The sequence below is a fragment of the Camelus ferus genome, chromosome 11 (genome assembly GCF_009834535.1).
Source record: "Camelus ferus isolate YT-003-E chromosome 11, BCGSAC_Cfer_1.0, whole genome shotgun sequence".
In the NCBI taxonomy this organism is placed as follows: domain Eukaryota; kingdom Metazoa; phylum Chordata; class Mammalia; order Artiodactyla; family Camelidae; genus Camelus; species Camelus ferus.
In genome coordinates, this window is record NC_045706.1 from 76,097,579 (window position 1) to 76,112,260 (window position 14,682).

Sequence of the window (14,682 nt, forward strand, 5' to 3'; positions counted from 1 at the left end):
CTTTCTATCTTTGGTTTTTCAACAACTTGAATCTCATGGACCCTGTCGAGGTTTTCTTTGCTTTGGGTTCACTGAGCTTCTTGAATTCCTGGGTTGACATCGTTCATCAGATACAGAAAGTTCTTGTGCGTTAGTTCTTGGAGTATTTCTTCTTCTTTGGCCTTGCTCTCCTTTCTGGATGTTCTCTGTTGACTTGACTTGAGACCATCGGTCCTATCTGCTATCTTCTGTTGTGTCCAAGTGCCTTTTAAATCCATCTAATTAGCTCTTGAAACAGGAGTCCAAAAAGCTCACTTAATTCTTTTTATAGAATGTAATAATCTGCTGAAATTCTCTTTTTATTCATTTATCCCATATCCAGGGTAGTTTATTTAATATGTTATTTATGGCTTTTTAAAAGTCCATGACTATTAATTCCAAAATCTAGATCATCTCTTGGTCTCTATTAAGCACATGCTTATTATTTTTTCATCAAATACTCTTCTCTTCTTCTTTGGGTGTCTGGTGAGTTTTATTGCAGGCTGCATTTATACAAGTTCAGGCTTGGGTTTGCGCTCCTGAATGTCGAGCTGTGCTGCAGCAGGTTGTTAAATCATTGCTGGGCGGTCTTCCTTGTGGCTAGTTTTAGCTTCATCAGGGAAAATCTATTTTGGTTTTATTTGTCCTCCTAGGACATTATTCATGCACCTAGAAAGTCTCCTTCCAGAGGGAAGGGGGTCTTAACCAAATGTCTCAGGTGTTCTCCAAAGTCCACTCTGGCTAGGTTCCAACTTAAATATCTCCCCAGAATGGTGTGATTTTCAGGATCTGTAACCAGGCTTCCACTTCTCACCACTGTCCTCTGTCAGGCCTCCAGAATCGTGCCCCTGGGACCACACAGCGCAGGCATTCAGCCGGGGAGCCCAGGGAATGTCCACGGAGACTTGTGGGGCTTCCTCTCTCTGCCAGCTGGGTCCCCCCACCTCCTCCCAAACAGTTGCCTTTGCAGCTCCGAGCTCTCGAGCTGTATGCCCTCTGCCGGGTGAGACTCCCTGCCTGGCCTCGGCCTCCCCGTACTTCTGCTGGAAGAGCAGCCCCCAGAAACACATCTGTGCGAGTGGTGCATGGGCTCCTCACACGCCTGCTCCGACTCAAACACGGAAGCCCGTGTGGGCTGTGGTTAGTGCAGCGTCACCTATCTTGTCCAGGTTTTGTGGTTACTTTATGGTAGAAGGACAAGAATGCTATCAGCTCTGTCTTGCCATAGCCAACATCTTGTCGAGTAATCGAATACATGAATAAGTCCAATGCTTATCCTATTTTTAAAAAAACAAACCTAAAATGCAGGATTTCAAAATTAGTTCTAGTTTATCTCCTTTGTTTTAGGTCAACATCCAAAGTAAAGTACGCGTTGGGTCCTGATTTTGGCAGCTTGTGAATTAGCTCTGCTCCTCGTTTGGTTCACCCTCAAATCCAGTAAGTACCCCTTTGATCTGTTTCTATCACGTATGATTTGCCGCCTCTGCTGAGCAGTAGGGCAGGAAAGCTCAGTCACACACCTCACTCTGATCTAGCAAGAGCCTACTTACTAGGGCGTTTGGGGCAATCTGTCCAAGCTGTTAGTTTTTCATTTACTCAGTATTAACACAAGTTTACATTAACCTTGTTCATAAAGATAACAGGGAGGTTGGCTGGAATCAGAAAGTGCCACATGTGTGAGTTTAATGGCTACTTGCAGAGAGAAATGAAGTGAGCCTAGTAAGACGCGTCTTCCACACTGTCGTTGCCCGTTCTTTTCCACCTCCTGCCAGAGAACTCATTCATGACCTGCAGAACACTGCCAGGGATCCACCTCAAACTTAATCACTGTGCAGACAGCAGAATCCACTTTAAAAAGTTGACTATATCCATATGCCCATTTTTCTGGCCCCTAGTCTGCTGTTTATGGATTTACCAAGTATTATCAAAGGCACTCCCATTCCCACAGGCAAATAGCAATTTTATATAATGGGAAAGACACATTAAATTTGAATTCATAATCCTCTTACTAGCTACATAATGGGTAGTTTACATAGTCCTTTAAGTTTCTATCTTCTCCTTTATTAAATGGGCATAAATTATTTGAAAGTTTCTTTGGAGATTAGGGAAATATGTGAAGGCAAATATTATGTTTCCATCTGAGAGTTATCCAAACAAGGTGGCTGCTATACTAACATCAGTCTCATGCCAGTATTTGGCATGTAATTCACCTGAGCTTGCATGTTTGATTTAATTTATGTAGCCACATGTTTTCTCACTATCCTTTTTTCTTGTTATGATATTAATCCTCCCTGAGCAAGGTCTAGTCCCTTCTCTCCTAAAGACTGTTCTACCTAGAAGAGAACACGTAGACTCAGAAAGGAATCTATAGATGCAAATTTCTGTCTTAAAATTATCTATTTTCTCCGAGAAGAGGTTTGTCTTCCCTTGTGTGTTCTCTTGCTCCAAATAGAATTAACAAAGTCATTTCCCCCCTTTTACTGTTGTTAAAAGTTTCATTTCCTATTGTGCTTTTTTTTTCTTCTTTCTTTCCTTTTTTCCTCAGTTCCTCCTGTTGATTGTCCTTCCCTGGGATTCTCCCATAATTTTTCTTTACTTACTCCTGAAAGTACCTTCGTCCTGAGGCTGGGCAGCCTCCCTGTCCTCTTTGCAGCGTTGCGATCTTTCCGCTGACAGTAGCATAGTGAGAAATGTACCCCCGCCTCCTTTCTTCCTTCCTTCTTTCCTTCCCTCCCTCCCCACCTTCTCTCTTTTTGGCTTCTGAATCCTCTTGAAATTCAAAAGCTTGCACAGCAAGATCATATCTGTTTTCTGATTAAAAAACAAACACCTGTATGTGTGTGTGTGTGTGTGTGTGTGTGTGTGTGTGTGTGTGTGTTTGCGTGTGTGCGCGCACACCTGTGTCTTTTTTGTGCAAGCTTGTCTCAGTTACTCCTAAGGTGTAAACTTCCAGAGAAGGAAAAGCCAAGAAGTCCTGCATTGGTACACTGCCCTGTATGAACTAACGCTCACTAAATGTCAAAAAATAAATGCGTCAGGCTGCTCTCTGGGGAAAGGTTCTCCACGGGATCGTATGTTGTAACGGAGCTGATAGGTTCCTTCATCACGAAGTTGTGCCACAGAATCCACTTCCTTCCCATCCTTCCAAGCACTTAAAGCAAAACAATTTAGAAGAGAGCCCCACGAGACTGGCCAACAAGATCTGTCCTTGGAGCACCGGGGGGCCCAATCTGGGGACACGCGTGGCCGGCCGGGTGGGTGGGCCTCCCGCGTTCGCAGAGCCCCCCGGGAGCAGGACGCCGGCTGCCCCCGCCCCCGCCCCCGGGCGCGGCGGGAGCGGGGCGGGCGCGCGGGCCTCGAGCGCCGCGGGCGGGCGCTTGGGCATGCTCAGAAGCCCGGCAGGTTTGGGTCGCACCCAGGCCGCGTGTGCATCACACCAGCGCTCGCAGCCCGGGAGGAGGAGGAGGAGCGGAGGAGGAAGGGGAGGAGAGCGGCCAGCAGTAGCCACGACCGCCACCACCAGGCAGCGGGAGAGTTCGTGAGCCGGGAAGGACCCTCCTCCCCCCCCCCGGCGCGCCTCGTGTCTGCTTTGGGGAAAAGAGATACAGGAGAAAGGAGGAGACGCAAAGAAGGGGCACCCACATTGAGGGGAGAGACAGAGCCAAACCGGACGCAAACGGAAAGGGCTACAGCGTGCGGGGCGCCCGAGGCGCGGGGGCGGCGGCGCGGCGCGGGGAGCGCGGGCGCTCGGGCAGGTGCTGCGGCCGCTGCCCGGAGGCGGCATGTGACGCGCGGCCGCAGCAGCTGCCCGCGGGCGGAGCGCTCTCGGACCCGGGGGCGCACACCGCGGGGCGCGTCGGAGCCTCCCGGATCCCCAGGCTCCTCGTCCGTTCGCCGGGGCGGCAGCAGCTCTTCTGGAAAGACTGGCGGCGATGAACCCAAGGGCGGCTCCGGGCACGGGCGCGCGGTCCTAGGACGCTGGCTGCCTGACCGCCCAGCGGGAGGCGACTCGCGGACGGTGGACCCGGCGCCCCCCGCGCACCGGGGAGGCGCGGCCGGCCGGCGAGGGACGGCCACCTGGAGCGCAGCGACCAGGTAAGGACGGCGCCCGCCACCCCGGCGCTGCGCAGGGCGGGCGGCGGTAGCGGCTGACCTGGTTTCTTGCCTTATCGCCTAGCAGGAGGAGGAAAAAGTTTTCAGCGCGGGGAGGAAATGTCCTTGCTTTGGGGAGTTTAAAAGAGGGTACGGGTGGGGGAGGAGGGAGTTGTTCTGTCGATTTGGGGGGCCAGTGGGGGCTCGAACCTGGAGGGAGGGCGGTCTGGGGCGGAGTCGGAGTTCTGGGACCAAGGGTGGGGATGCAGGGGTGACACCATGTGCGAGGAAACCTACGGGGGTGAGACCGGCGGTGGGTGGCCCGGAGGGAACCTGGGACGGCCCCACCCGGCTGTCCTTCGCTTGGGTTCTCTCTCCCCAGAATGCGGGATCCGAGGCTCCGAGTGTCCGGCTCGGTGTGTGCGCACGTGTGTGCTGTGGGCTCCCCCTCCCCCCGTTTGGTTTCCTGACGCCTTTAACAAGGCGAAGTAGACCGCCCCCCTCGCGGCGGGGCCTCTGGCTGGGGCCGCATTTCAGTGGGCAGAGAGGCGAACTGGGCACTTGGTGTGACACCTGGGCGGAGGTGCTTAGCCTGCGTGCGCGTCTTTCCTGACCCGGGGAGAGTCTACACTGGCCGTGCGGCGGCCGCGGAGCGGCCCGGGATCCCCTCTCCGGAACCCTCCCTCGGCACAGCCTCCTGGCAGCTGTGTTAATGTTTGCGTGATTGTCCCGAGGCGGGTAGGGGGCAGGGCAGGGTCGACCGGGGCGGCAGGATTCACCTGTGTACTTCGCACCGTGCGTGTTGGAATTGGGATCCTGTTCGGCGTGTGTGCGACTCTCCTAGTACGCAGGTTGGAAGTGGCGGAGGAAGCAGGGGTTTGGGAATCGCGTCCATATGGAAAGATTTGGAAATGCAAACATTCATTTGTCAGCAAGCGCTCTTGGAAGCTATGCGATGGCTCGAAGGATACCTCCCGCTGTCCGCGTTTGCGATGTAAACCGGTGGCTCTCCTGAGGAGGTAAATGCGTGCATCTGAGCTTAACGTTGTTAAGGACACTGGTTACTTCACTGTGTGCTTCGCACAGACCTCTCATTTCTCTCTTGGCCTCTGAATTCCAGCAAGACAGATAGCCTGATCCTTCCTCTGGGGTCTTTCCGGGTTCCGACTTGGAAAATAATCCGTGTGAAAAGTGTGTCTGTCCGTTACGCAGTCCTCGGTAACCCTCTGTTGTGAGGTCGATCGTTACAGGGCATGAAGCGTTCACCACTGTTTCCTGTACGTGGAAACAGTGCCCCTGTATGTGCCTCAGAGCGCACGCTTCGGAAGGGGGGGCGCTGACCCTGGAGCAAATGCACGCATATGGACAGGATTGTGGCGGTAGCTCGTTAATTAAAAAAGAAAAAGAAAACCGAGGGGTTTCTGCTCCAAGTGTGGTGGGGTGGGTATGGCGCTGGGTGCACCCTCTCGCCGTGGGAGCTGGCGTTGCAGAGACACGGAACATGCCTGCCTATCCAGCGTGTGCTCCACATGCCACACGCCTGTCCCTGGAATAACGTAGCTTTGGATTTTGTTTACATGATGTGTTGCAATTAGCTTAATACGTAATTAGCTGTTGTCGAGCTAGAAAACGCATTCATTTTGAAATGGGTTTCCATATGGAAATATAACTTGAGCTTAGATTACTAATTTAAAATGACTTACATTGCAGGTCCGATTTAGTTTCTGGGCGGGGGGGGGGGCTGCTATAAGATTGAATTTAACATGAAAATAGCAGTTCTGAAATGCTGATTTTTAAACAACTAATATTCATTCCAATGGACCTGATATTTAGAAAAGAAAAATGGAATTAAAAATAGATTTTGAAGCAATTCCGTGATAATTATAGATCTTTTGCAAGGAAATGATGAGAAAAGTGTAACTGGGGAAAAAGGAAAGCATGGTTATGGAACTGGTTAAGACTTAGACAGTGATTGAGAGTGTTATAATAATGAGGAGGTCTGCATTAACCCTCACTTAAAGTTGTTTAAGAAACTTTCCTTTAAAGTTGAAGGAAATGTTTGAATATATATCACCTTATTTTTCTTCCTGAGACAAAAGGTAAGAAAAGTAACTTCAAAAACATGATTTATTTCTGAAGATTCTCCGGGCATACGTAAAAGGGCTTAGCAGGCACCTTCCATTTTCTCTTCCTTATAAAGACAACTGGTGGGTTTTCTTACACAAAGAGGTTTTTGTTTGTTATTTTAAGCTGCAGTGTGTAAAAATATGAATTTCTTTTAATGATATTTTAGCTTTTAATTGCAGACAACCTGTTGAACAGGAACCCAGGGGGAAAAATGATGACATTTACAGAACTCAGATTTCCTGAATCCATAGCAGGAAACGGATTAGACAGAAAATTAAAGGATATGATTAAAAGCAGAGATGTCTTGTGTATTTGAAAACTCTAAAGGAATCACTTGGTTCAGGTTTTTACCTAAAATTTCCTCCGTCATTTCCTGAGCCGACGAAGTGCTCTAGCCTCATAAAGCTGCTGGCGCTGGCACCGTGAGCTGTTTACCCCTACATGGCCTGCACGCCGTCGGTGCGGCTGGGACGGGGCTGGCCTGGTGTGCCGGGCAGGGAGGCTTGTGCTGAGAGCAGCCGTGCGTGGGCACCTCAGCTGGGAGGCGAGTGGACTGTGAGTCTGGGAAGCCTGAGCTGGTGGCTGTGCAGAGAGAGGCGTCCGCGGCACTTCTGGAACCTAATTCTGTATCATAGTGTGTTACCACCAACACCATTAGCCCCACGTTGTGGCTCTGAGGGATCAGTGACTGGAAATGGCTGCTTTCAGACAGCAGGCTGGTGAATTTACAATGCGTTTGTCTTACAGGAGAGTATCAAACAGGCGTGTGTGGCTCAGTCAAGAAATAATCGGATCCCTCCGCTCCGGGGGTTGTTAAGTGAACCAGGGTGATGAAAGGTGTCTCAGGCCTCATCCCCGGGGGCCGGGCTTCCCGGGGCCCTGGCGGGAGAGCCCCCGCCAGCTTTTCCGCCCGTCAGTCTCTCGGTCCAGGGGAATCCCTGCCCTAGTTAGTAGCCTGTGGGGTCCGAGTTTGAGCCATAATGCGAGGTTGTCATTGGAGGGGGATATGAAGAGACTGGTTGATGAATCCGACAGGCGGCGAAGCTGGTCAGATTAGAAGCGAGCGTCCATTTCTCGACGCTGACAGCTGTCAGGTTCAGAGGCCCTTTGACGCCCGCTCAGGAGGCGCCGTGACGTGGGAAGCCGCCCCCTGCGGGTGTGAAGCCCGCACCCCACCCGGAGGGCTCGGCCCCGCGGCTCCAGCCCTGAAAGCAGCGTCCGTGCGCGTCGGCACTGCCTCCCAACAAGGTTTGCTGCAGCGAAGCTGCTGAAAACCTGGAATCCCAGTGGAATCCCAGTGGGCCTGCTGGGAAGACCCTCCCGCCCCAGCACTGCCCGCCCGGTGGTCTTGGGGACTGAGAGGCGTGATGCGCCTAGAGCCATCTCGCAAGCGCCGGAAAGGGCCGCGCACGGCGCGGACACCCACCGTCCTTCTTGTTCTGGCGCCGAGCCCTGGAGCCAGCGGGCAGGTGTCCCTCTGGCCCAGGACTTGGCTGCTGTGTGCTCCTCCTCGTCCAGAAGGTCTGGCGGCGGGCAGGTTCCCCAGCAGCTCGCCCACCCAGCAAGGGCCAGGCCCTGCGGTCACCTGCGCCCCCGCGACGCCGTCTGCGGAGGCAGGGCTGCAGCTCCCGCGGGGCCACAGGCCCGGAGCGGTGCGGCCCGCAGCAGACCCACAGGAGGAGGACTGGAGCCCCTGCCCTCCTCTTCCGGACGGCTGTGCCAGCCCAGGGACGCCATGGCCCGCCAGCCTCAGCTTCTGGAAGTCTTGTCCTGGTTGCCATTTCATAGGACTAAACTTCCCTCCCGTTTTCAGTTTGCATCTGCGGGACTAATGTGTTGCCTGGAAAGACCTTAGCGTGACCTGGACAGTAAGGCTCACCCTTTTCAAGGACTTCCGCCCAGAAGCCAGAGGCCATTCCTGCCTCTGCTGGTCTCCGATGCAGCCCCGAAGGGGACAGAGCCTGGGGCCGGAGAAGGAGTCGCCCTTCCGACCCTGTGTCATCTTGTGCGGCCAGACCCAGTCGACAAATATCCTTGTGTGTCATTGTTGGCAGGATCAAATCTCCCTTCTCCGCACTCCTCCCGGCCGCTGTAATTTGAGTTGTTGACTCTCCACTATGGAATTAATCCTTCATTAGGTCATTTGTTCTAGCCTGGCCCAGCTTACTTCCTGTCCCCAGTGTTCCCTTGAAATCCGGCCCAGCAGCTGAGCCAGGACGTAGTCTACCTGCAGTCACCTCTCCTGCAGGAAGTGGCGCTTGTCTGGGTATCCTGGGTCAGGCACGGTGCCCTTCCACCACTGTGTTCAGATTGAGCTCCGGTGAGGGGGAACCACGGTGAGCTACCACCTCTGGTTCAGAGAGGAGGGGCCGCAGATATCTGCTGCCGAGACTGGGCGTTCATGGTGATGCCATGCTGGATGTGCCTCTGCTGAAGCCGCCCGATTTCTCACAGGTGGCTATGGCCAAACGCAGACACCCTGTCAGTAAGCTCCGGGAAAGCCGTCTGCTGACAGCCTTTGTCGGCACATGTGGGAGTGGATCATCTGGTTAGAGTCGCCTGTGGGGCCCAGTCTGGAGAGAAGCCCAGTTACTGCTGATCCAGGCGCCACTTCTTGCCCGCAGCCACTGCAGTTCCACCCGAGGGCTCTCACCTCCGCAGCCCCCACGCCAGTGGTGTCCTGTGGACTCCAGGCGTCTATGCAAGTTCCAGGTGGGAGAGGCCCTGTGTGTGTGTCTGTATCTGTTACCTCTGTGCCTCACCCTCTGTCGTTCAGGCCACATGACCCTCCTCTGAATTCTGGTTGTCCTCGCTGTCTTTAATATTAAAGTTGACAGTCAAGGGTAACCCAAGGAGTATGTACGATTGTCTGAAGATGTTAACTTCCTGCGCGCACGTGATAGTGCGTTTTCATAAATACGTGCCAGAGTAGGATGCGTCTGTCTGTCTCCTCTGTCCTCCATCTGTCTGTCCGTCTCTGCCTTCAGCTGGACACAGGAGCACACGCCCCTCCCAGTCCTTGTTGCCTAACGTGCCAGGCACGGTGGGCTTTTTTTGGATACTCGGGGGGTGTGTCCGGGGCTCTGCCTCCCAGGGGCCTGTGATCAACAGGAGATGAGTGCAGCTAGGAAGCCTCACACGGAAGGTGCTGTCTTCACGTCTGGGACTTAAAACAGCCGTAGTGTGTCGTCTCATAATTCCGGAGACCGGAAGTCTGAAATGAAGGTGCTGGCAGGCCGCACCCACTCGGGAGAACCTAGGGGAGGACCCTGGCTTGGCCCCAGCTGCTGGAGGCTGCCTGCACCCCCGACCCGTGACTGCCTCTGGTCTCCGCCCCGCGGTCAGGGCGCCGCCTCCTCTGTGTGTCCCTCTTCCACAGGTATGTGGGATCGCGTCCCTGGCTCACCTAGGAAATCCCGGAGCCTTAGCTTTCCCGTCCCTTTTACCAAATCAGGTAATTTGCACAGGTTGGGGGGGGTGAGGACCTGGACGTGTGTTTGGGGGATGTGGCGTCTTCAGCCACAACAGAAGACATCAGTGAGCAGCCGTCTACTCTGGGACGCCCCGTCGCTGGTCATCAGGCTGAGTGGTCTGGATGATTTGAGAACATAACGCTCGCAGCCCAGCCCGCCCGTCTGAGGGCAGGGCGAGGCTGCCCTCCTCCTCCCTGTGCGCCTTGGCCTCCCCTCCCCCGAGGAGTGTGACGAGAGTACTTCCACGCTTTCTTACACAAGAGAGGCTGTGAAGCTCCACAGTTTAAAGTTACATCCGCCTCGTCTCTCATCCCTTCTCAGGGTTCACGTTCATCGTTATTTTTTTTTTGCTAAAGTATAGTCGGTTACAATGTGTCAATTTCTGTGTACAGCACACTGTCCCGTCATGCATATACATACATGTATTCGTTTCTATATTCTTTTTCATTGAAGGCTATTACAAGATATTGAATATAGTTCCCTGTGCTGTACAGAAGAAATTTGTTTTTTAATCTATTTTTATATATAGTGGTTAACCTTGCAAATCTCAGACTCCCAAATTTTTCTTTCCCACCCCTTTCCCCCGTAACCATAAGATTGTTTACTATGTCTGTGAGTCCGTGTCTGCTTTGTGGATGAGCTCATGAGTGTCCTCTTTTTCCTTTTTCTTTCTTTTTTTTTAGACTCCACATATGAGTGGTATCGTGTGGTATTGTATGTTCATTCTTAGCTTTTTCACTACAGCATCCGTGTGTGTCTAACTGAACTGACATCTGACTCCTGCCCTTTGCAATCTCTGGCTTCCATGGTCACCAGGGTCACGGAAACCATTCCGCCAAAAACCACCCGTCACCTCCCAGTCAAGGAGCGAGCGCCCTGGTGGGCACCCCCGCTAGTCTCCCAGCAGCACCTTTAACCTCCCTGAGCTTTCGGAGCGTTCTGCCTCCCAGGTTCTCCTGTGCCCGCTTCCTCCTCCTCCTGCCCCATCTCCTGAGCAGCCGGAGGCTCTCGGAGCCTTTCTTCTCTCGTTGGCCCCCATGCCTCATCCTGCTGCCCCAGGAGTCCTATTTCTGTGCAGAAGAGACCATCCCATGGCTCAGAATTTCTGAGTAATCTTGATGGAATCTCTCCCGTGGCTTCCCGCATTTAGGAAGAGACCAAATCGCAGTCATGCAGCCGAGTGGTAGCTCAGCCTCTTGACTTTCTTCCCTTTCCCACTACCAGCGCCTGAATCCGTGGGTTTTCCAGCTGGAGTGTGTGTTCAGACCATGTAGGGAGCTTGTTAAAAGGCGGCCCCTGGTTGAGGAGGGCTGGAGCGGGGGCCTGAGGTCCTGCGTTTCTGACAGCCCCCGTGATGCTGGTGCAGCCGTACCTTCGTGCGTCTCTCGGCGTCTCCGGGCCTCCCCGACGGTTTCCCTGACTGCACTCTCGTCTGCTGATCTGCTTTGTAGATTACTTTTATTGAAGACCAGGTCTGATCACTTTTTCTGCTCTCCTCCAAAAAGCGTCCATGAGACCCCTGCCTGTTACCTAATGAAGGACAGAATCTCTCGCATCAGCAAGGAGCTGGCATTCTGCGTGTCCCACGACTTGGATTTACATTCAATTCAGTCTCAAGTCTCAGGGTCACCTTCAACTTTGCCCCCGGTACTGGCTGTTCCCTACACCCCTGCCCATTTTCCTGACCTCCTCCAGCCTTGTGCTCTTGGCATTCCCTTTCCGCCTCCTCCTCCTGGGTCCAGAGTTCCGCAGTCTGTCAAGGACTGCTTGACACGACTCTTCTCACTGTGACTTCGCCCTTTAGTACTTTCCAGATTCACAGCTTTATCCCTGAGCACGTCCACTCGTGTGTGTGTGTGTGTGTGTGTGTGTGTGTGTGTGTGTGTGTGTGTGTGTGTAGAAGTTATTTCAGAAGTCACTGGAGTGTGAAATTCTTCAATTATGAGGCCATGGTTCATCTGTCTTTGGCCTAAAAGACCAACTATGGTGTCGTCCCCACAATCGCTTGATATACACATCGACATGTAAAACGTGAATATGGGGGCTTTGCTGTTTTTCTCATCATAAGAGCAATAGGGATTACACAAAATTCAAGTGTTAAAGAAGCATATTATGTCAAAATGTGAAGTCCTTCATGACCCAGGGCCCCCAAAGGTAACCGTGCTCAACAGTTGGGTGCGTGATCTCTAATATTTTCTGTGCACATATTAACATTCACTTTCTACAAAACTGGGATAATAATAGAGTTGTATGACCCGACTTTAAATGTAAATCCACTTTTCTATGTTTTAAATCTACAGCGTGTTCTAAAAGATTGACTGGTTTCACTGCATAAGAATCAATCCACTCAAAGGCGCCCAGCAATACAGAAATTTGTTTGCTTTGAGTTCCTGGTCAGTTAAGCATGCCTGTGTTCAGCACTTTGCCTGCCCCTAGGGCTGCCCTGGACACCTTGGATCCGTAGGGACAGCACACAGATCCTGCCGCAGAAGACACCGCTGTGCTCGCGCCTGCGCGCCGGTGCTGGCCGAGGGGCTCGTGGAGGCTAGTGGTCACTCATTTTTGACACCATGTTAAAAATCATTGCATCTGATGGCATACACTCTCAGGTAGTGAAATTTTATATTAAAATATAAGCTTTTGCGTTATTTGGACGCATAAAGAGCAGGTCACTCATTGTGAATTCTGAGTGTAGACATTTTTATCTAAGAAACACACATGCACATATATACGTATATTCATTTTTGTTTCGTGAATGAATACGAGCTTGGAATAAAAACAGAAAATCTTTAACAAAGACTTAACAATCTTTTTGTCTATTTCATAAAACTACAATTTAGGAAGAAGTGCAAAGAAAAAAAAATCATATGATCTCTGTTTTAGAATCTCAGTAAGTGGAGATACAGTATAACTCATTTATTGAAAAGAAAATTCCTTTAGAAGTTGAAATCACTATTCTCCAAAGAATTTTGGAGAGATAAATCTTAACAGTGACCAGTGTTTGTTATTGCTACCATATTTGTTATTAAAAAAAAAAAATCAGCCTGTGGTAGAATCTGGAAGCTCATTTCCCCGGGTGGTGGGAGGGCAGGTGTGTGTTCAGGGACCTAGAATTGCCAGCAAGCCTGGTTACGTCTTATGAAGAAACATCTGAAGCTAGAACACTGGATGACAAGGGCAAACGCTCTGGAGCTCTGTGAGGTTTCTGCAGGCGCAGTTAGTGAAGCTACACACAGAACATATCTGCATCTTACTGAGTGGCTCACCCGAGGCCACAAAGTTAACAGGCCCGAGTCTTTCGACTCTGCGCCTACCTGTCCCTGCCCTTTCGTGTGAGAGGCCTTCCCACCCTCTCCTCCCTGGCCTCCTCTCTCGGTGACGTCAGTGCACCCGGGGCTTCGAGGGTCGGCAGGCAAGCTTCCCTGGTCTGCAGCTCTGCCCTGGCGTCTGAGACTCCACGCTGGCCCTGTCAGACGATCCCACAGGGGGTGTCAGTCAGCCACCGCTCATGCACCGTCTGGGCTCCGGACCCCGTCACCTTCCTGCAGAACATGGCATTCCTCCTGCCTTTCCTGTGCTGACTGACTGCATCACAGCCATCCTCGGAGCTCTGACCTGAGCCTCGCTGAGTCTGAATTTCTGAACCCACTGGCTCCTCATGTGCAGCCTCTAAGCCTTAGTGGCTTTCTCATCGGTCACGTCAGTTCCTTCCCGTCTGTCCCCGCTGCCACTTCCGCGCTCCCCTGCACAGTTCCCACCGCCTCTGGCCTGTCTCCCGGCTTTCAGTATGTTCTGACCTCTCCTCCCGTGAGCTCAAGGTGGTTTTCAGTCTCACTCCCTCCAACTCCCTTCCACCTTCCTTTCCCCGCTGCCTTGGCACTGCAGTGGCCTCAGCCTGGGGGGGAGTCCTTGCGTGTGCCCCGTGCTCCTGCCTCTAGGTCTCTGTGGAGACCCTCCACGCTCCCTGAGATGTGCCAGCCTCTATTCCGCGGTAGCGGTCCTACAAACATGAGGCCCCTACAAACACTGCCTGCTCCTCCCCCAGGACACTCATCTTTTCACGCCCCCTGCCCCTTAGTGCATTATTCTCAAGGATGTGGTAACATTTGCCATACTCATTGTACCAGAATGAATTATGCAAATATCAAAGTTTTCCTTTACACCATACACAAGTAAACTCAAAATGGCTTAAAGACACTTAAACGTAAGACACTATTAACTGCCTAGAAAAAAACATAAGTCAAACATACTCTGACATACATCTCAGCAGTGTTCTTGTGGGGCGTCTACCCAGGCAGGAGAAATGAAAGCAAAAATAAACAAGTGAGGCCTAATTACCCTTACAAGCTTTTTCACAGCAAAGGAAACCATAAGCAGAACAAAAGACAGCCTCCGGAATGGGGGAAAATATTTGCCATAGATGAGACTGACATGGGCTTAATTTCCAGAATATATAAACAGGTCATACAACTTAATAATAAAAAAACAAACAACCCAATCCCAAAATGGGCAGAAAACCTAAACAAGCAATTCTCCAAGGAAGACATACGAATGGCCAATAGACACATTAAAAATGCTCAGTATCGTGAATTACCAGAGAAATGCAAATCAAGACTACAGTGAGGTATCACCTCACACCAGTCAGAATGGCCATCACTCAAAAATCCACAAGTGACAAACGCTGGAGAGGCTGTGGAGAAAAGGGAACCCTCCTGCACTGCTGGTGGGAATGCAGTTTGGTGCAGCCACTGTGGAAAACAGTGTGGAGATTCCTCAAAAGACTAGGAAGAGACTTACCGTGTGACCCAGGAATCCTGTTTCTGGGCATATATCCAGAAGGAACCCTACTTCAAAAGGCACATGCACCCCAATGTTCATAGCAGCAATATATACAACAGCCAAGACATGGAAGCAACCTACTGTCCATCGACAGATGACTGGATAAAGAAGCTGTGGTATATTTATACAATGG

At 51.8% G+C, this 14,682-nt stretch overlaps 1 protein-coding gene across 6 annotated transcripts in view; it reads left to right on the plus strand.

The window, feature by feature from the left end:
* Window positions 1–3,378: 3,378 nt before the first annotated feature.
* Window positions 3,379–14,682, plus strand: part of CHRM3 (cholinergic receptor muscarinic 3) — a 469,218-nt gene continuing 457,914 nt past the window's right edge. For 3 of the 6 annotated variants that reach the window (XM_032491931.1, XM_032491930.1, XM_032491934.1), the window contains exon 1: window positions 3,379–4,113. The gene's annotated coding sequence lies outside the window, so the exon portion shown is untranslated. Of the gene's footprint in view, window positions 4,114–4,296; window positions 5,130–14,682 lie in introns of those variants that run through there. The other 3 variants (XR_004324171.1, XM_032491929.1, XM_032491932.1) reach the window with 2 other exon arrangements.